At 37.7% G+C, this 6,039-nt stretch overlaps 1 protein-coding gene across 1 annotated transcript in view; it reads left to right on the top strand.

Moving 5' to 3' along the window:
* LOC128665860 (ribosomal protein S6 kinase alpha-5) overlaps window positions 1–6,039 on the top strand; it is a 141,020-nt gene that overhangs the window by 6,351 nt on the left and 128,630 nt on the right. The window lies entirely within an intron of this gene.

Here is a 6,039-nt window from a genome sequence, read left to right as displayed (position 1 = left end):
ACATATACACACGTACACACATACATATACACACATACAGTATATACAAACACATATACACACGTACACACACACACATATACACACATACAGTATATACAAACACATATACACACGTACACACACACACACATATATACACATATACACACATACAGTATATACAAACACATATACACACGTACACACACACATACACACAAACACACACATGTACATACACACACATTTACACACACACACACACACATACACACAAACACACACATGTACATACACACACATTTACACACACACATATACACACGTACACACACACATATACACACATATACATACACACACATATACACACATACACACACACACACATATACACACACATATACACACACACACACACACACACACATATATACACACACATATTATGAAGTGCACAAGCACACAGTGCCTGATGTGCCTAATCACATAACCAGTGTATAATGTTACAGCTGGACACGTATTGCACAATTGTATAAGATTATTGCTGTAACTACACACAGTAACATGTGATTGTGTTTTGTGTGCTTAGAAACAGTTTGTTGAAAGCAGAAAAACCCTATAATTTGTGAAAGATGCAGTTTTATAAAATTTCCCCTTATTTTGCCACTAGAGAGAATCTTTTATTAGCACTTCCTTTTTTTAACAGACAATACTTTTTGTCTATCTCATAGTCTTAAAGGGACATTATAGTCACAGTGAATTAGATGCCTTTTTGTAATAAAAGCTATCTCTCAGGTTTTTTATGCAAGGGACATATATTCAGACACTCAGTGGGTAAAAATAGCTTAAAAGGAATAGTCTAGTCTATGTGTACCATATAGATAACATTTTGCTCAAGCCCGTGGAGTTACCTAGGAGTCAGCACTGATTGGCTAAAATACATGTCTGTCAAAAGAACTGAGATAAGGGGGCAGTCTGTAGAGGCTTAGATACAAGACAGTCAGAGAGGTGAAAGTATATTAATATAACTGTGTTGGTTATGCAAAACTGGGGAATGGGTAGTAAATTTTAAATAATACAAATTCTGGAGTAGACTATCCCTTTAAGTGCGGATGACGACAAGAGGGTCGCTTTGAGGGTTGATGTTGCCCACCACTTTCGCTTACAGCATTCCTAGTGACCAAGTGGCCCAGTATCGCTGAGGGAACCCATGGATGCTGCTGCTATCACCTTGGCCCAGAAACCCTGGAAGTTTTCTTTCATGATTCAGATGAACATGCAATTTTAAACAACTTTCAAATTTACTTCTATTATCAAATTTCCTTAGTTCTCTTGGTATCCTTTGTTGAAAAGTAAGCTCAGGAGGGTCCATGTGTTTGGTGCTCTATATGGCAGCAATTTTGCAAGAATGTTATACGTTTTCAAGAGCACTATATAGCAGCACTTTTTCCTGCCATGTAGTGTTCCAGACATGTTATCTACCTAGGTATCTCAACAACAAAGAATACCCTGAAACGAAGCAAATTGGATAATCAAATTAAATTGCATGCTCTGACTGAACCACAAAGAAAGCTGGATGGGGGTGAAGTCATTATTTAAACACAATGTTTGCAGGCTGAGGGCCTCTAGACACTTATAACAGGTCATCAAAAGGCCTAGAGACCACTATGACCCATTGTTTTAAAGGGACATGAAACCCAACATTTCTCTTTCATGATTCAGATAGAGAACACAATTTTTAAAAAGATTCTAATTTACTTCTATAATCAAATGTGCTTTGTTCTCTTGTTATTCTTTGTTGAAGAGATATCTAGATAGGTAGCGTGTACGTCTGAAGCGCTACATGACAGGAAATAGTGCTGCAGACACGTGCACGCTCCTGAGCGTACATTCCTGCTTTTCAACAGAATTATAGTGTAGTGTTAGGTGTTAGTGTAACTTAGGTTAGGATTTATTTTACAGGTAATTTTGTATTTATTTTAGCTAGGTAGTTATTAAATAGTTAATAACTATTTAATAACTATTGTACCTAGTTAAAATAAATACAAACTTGCCTGTAAAATAAAAATAAACCCTAAGATAGATACAATGTAACTATTAGTTATATTGTAGCTATCTTAGGGTTTATTTTATAGGTAAGTATTTAGTTTTAAATAGGAATTATTTAGTTAATGATAGGAATTTTTATTTTGATTTATTTAAATTATATTTAAGTTAGGGGGTGTTAGGGTTAGACTTAGGTTTAGGGGTTAATAACTTTATTATAGTAGCAGCGACGTTGGGGGCGGCAGATTAGGGGTTAATAAATGTAGGTAGGTTGCGGCGACATAGGGGGCAGCGGATTAGGGGTTAATAAATAAAATGTAGGTGTCGGCGATGTTAGAGGTGGCAGATTAGGGGTTAATAATATTTAACTAATGTTTGCGAGGCGGGAGTGCGGCGGTTTAGGGGTTAATATATTTATTATAGTGGCGGCAATGTCCGGTTCGGCAGATTAGGGGTTAAAAATGTTTTAAAGTGTTTGCGATGCGGGAGGACCTCGGTTTAGGGGTTAATAGGTAGTTTATGGGTATTAGTGTACTTTTTAGCACTTTAGTTAAGAGTTTTATGGTACGGCGTTGTAGTATAAAACTCTTAACTACTGACTTTAATATGCGTTACGAGTCTTGACAGGAGAGGCTGTACCACTCACTTTTTGGCAGACTCGTAATACCGGCGCTATGCAAGTCCCATTGAAAAAAGAGGATACGCAATTTACGTAAGTGGATTTGCGGTATTTCCAAATCTGGCCAAAAAAGTGAGCGGTACACCTGTACCTGCAAGACTCGTAATAGCAGCGGGCATTAAAAAGCAGCGTTAGGACTGGCTAACGCTGCTTTTTAAGCCTAACGCAAAACTCGTTATCTAGCCGTATATTTTCCAATCTTCTTTATTAAAATTTGAATATAAATAGCGATTTGGTGAAAATGTGTGTGTGTGTGTATATATAAAATAATATTATAATTGTCTCCTCAGTAACATGTATCTTATATCAGACATAGGCAGAACTTAAAGGGATAGGAAAGTCAAAATTAAAGGGACACTGAACCCAAATGTTTTCTTTTGTGATTCAGATAGAGCATGCAATTTTAAGCAACTTTCTAATTTAGTCCTATTATCAATTTTTCTTCGTTCTCTTGCTGTCTTTATTTGATAAAAATGCATCTAAGCTTTTTTTTTGTTCAGGACTCTGGACAGCACTATTTTATTGGTGGATGAATTTATCCACCAATCAGCAAGAACAACCCAGGTTGTTCACCAAAAATGGGCCGGCATCTAAACTTACATTTTTGCATTTCAAATAAAGATGCCAAGATAATGAAGAAAAATTGATAATAGGAGTAAATTAGAAAGTTGCTTAAAATGGCATACTCTATCTGAATCACGAAAGAAAATATTTGAGTTCAGTGTCCCTTTAAACTTGCATTATTCAGATAAAGCAGGTCATTTTAAGACACTTTTAAATTCACTTCTATTTTCAAATGTACTTCGTTCTCTTGGTATCCCTTGTTAGAAAATGAATACGCACATATCCTACACTAGTGGGAGCTGCTGCTAATTGGTGCCTGCACACATTTGTCTCTTGTGATTGGTTAAATAGATATTTTCAGCTTCCTGTCAGTAGTGCAATGCTGTCCCTTCAGCAATGGATAACAAGAGAATGAAGACAATTTGATAATAAAATTAAATTGGAAAGTTGTTTAACCCCTTAATGACCGCAGCACTTTTCCATTTTCTGTCCGTTTGGGACCAAGGCTATTTTTACATTTTTGCGGTGTTTGTGTTTAGCTGTAATTTTCCTCTTACTCATTTACTGTACCCACACATATTATATACCGTTTTTCTCGCCATTAAATTGACTTTCAAAAGATACCATAATTTTCATCATATCTTATAATTTACTATAAAAAACATTATAAAATATGAGGAAAAAATGGAAAAAAACACATTTTTTCTAACTTTGACCCCCAAAATCTGTTACACATCTACAACCACCAAAAAACACCCATGCTAAATAGTTTCTAAATTTTGTCCTGAGTTTAGAAATACCAAATGTTTACACGTTCTTTACTTTTTTTGCAAGTTATAGGGCCATAAATACAAGTAGCACTTTGCTATTTCCAAACCACTTTTTTTCAAAATTAGCGCTAGTTACATTGGGACACTAATATCTTTCAGGAATCCCTGAATATCCATTGACATGTATATATATTTTTTTAGAAGACATCCCAAAGTATTGATCTAGGCCCATTTTGGTATATTTCATGCCACCATTTCACCGCCAAATGCGATCAAATAAAAATTTTTTTTCACTTTTTCACAAATATTTTCACAAACTTTAGGTTTCTCACTGAAATTATTTACAAACAACTTATGCAATTATAGCATAAATGGTTGTAAATGCTTCTCTGGGATCCCCTTTGTTCAGAACTAACAGACATATATGGCTTTGGCTTTGCTTTTTGGTAATTAGAAGGCTGCTAAATGCCCCTGCGCAAAATACGCGTATTATGCCCAGCAGTGAAGGGGTTAATTAGGGAGCATGTAGGGAGCTTCTAGGGTTAATTTTAGCTTTAGTGTAGTGTAGTAGACAACCCCAAGTATTGATATAGGCCCATTTTGGTATATTTCATGCCACCATTTCACCGCCAAATGCGATCAAATTAAAAAAAACGTTAATTTTTTCACAATTTTAGGTTTCTCACTGAAATTATTTACAAACAGCTTGTGCAATTATGGCACAAATGGTTGTAAATGCTTCTCTGGGATGCCCTTTGTTCAGAAATAGCAGACATATATGACTTTGGCGTTGCTTTTTGGTAATTAGAAAGTCGCTAAATGCTGCTGCGCATCACACGTGTATTATGGCTAGCAGTGAAGGGGTTAATTAGGTAGTGTGTAGGGAGCTTGCAGGGTTAATTTTAGCTTTAGTGTAGAGTTCAGCCTCCCACCTGACACATCCCACCCCCTGATCCCTCCCAAACAGCTCCCTTCCCTCCCCCACCCCACTATTGTCCCCGCCATCTTAAGTACTGGCAGAAAGTCTGCCAGTACTAAAATAAGATTTTTTTTTAAAAGAAAAAAAAAAAGCATATTTACATATGCTGTGTTTAGGATCCCCCCTTAGCCCCCAACCTCCCTGATCCCCCCCAAAACAGCTCTCTAAGCCTCCCCCTCTGCCTTATTGGGGGCCATCTTGGGTACTGGCAGCTGTCTGCCAGTACCCATTTTGCACAATCAAATGTTTATTTCTTTTTTATTGTTTTTATTTTTTCTGTAGTGTAGCTTCCCCCCCCCCCCCCCACGGACCAACCCCCACCACCTAAATAACGAATAAGGTTTTTTTTAAACAATTACTGGTCCCACTTTTATTTTTGGGACAAATTTTTTTCTGTAGTGCAGCGGTCCCCACCCGGTCCCTGCCCCGGCGCGCCCCCGCGCGCGCCCCCTCGTGCACATGCTCGCGCCCCTGCGCGCGCCCGGACTTGCACGCCCACGATCCCGCCCCCCTCCACATGACCAGGGCCATCGATGGCCGCCACCCACCTCCCACACCGGCTCCCACCCACCAACGATACCGGCCATCGATGTCCGGTGCCATCGAAGGTTATTGCAGGATGCCTCCATATCGAGGCATCACTGCAATAACCGGAAAGCAGCTGGAAGCGAGCAGGATCGCTTCCAGCTGCTTTCCACACCGAGGACGTGCAGGGTAATTGTATGTTCTATCTGAATCATAAAAGAAAATGTTGGGGTTTACTATCCGTTTAATAAAGAAACATTTTATAAAAACAAAAAAACTCTTGCTTACATAAAATTATAAATTAAAACTAGTTTGAGGAAGGGGCAGTCTGCTTTCCCGAAACGTCACATATTAATAAATGTTATTGGATGACCTATCTATCTATCTATTTATCTATCTATCTATCTATCTATCTATCTATCTATCTATCTATCTATCGAGAGAGACAAGTATAGATATATTTGTTTATTTAATAATTAATATAAGGAAAG

This window comes from Bombina bombina, chromosome 7, assembly GCF_027579735.1.
Source record: "Bombina bombina isolate aBomBom1 chromosome 7, aBomBom1.pri, whole genome shotgun sequence".
Taxonomy (NCBI): domain Eukaryota; kingdom Metazoa; phylum Chordata; class Amphibia; order Anura; family Bombinatoridae; genus Bombina; species Bombina bombina.
This window is presented reverse-complemented; position numbering and strand designations above follow the sequence as displayed.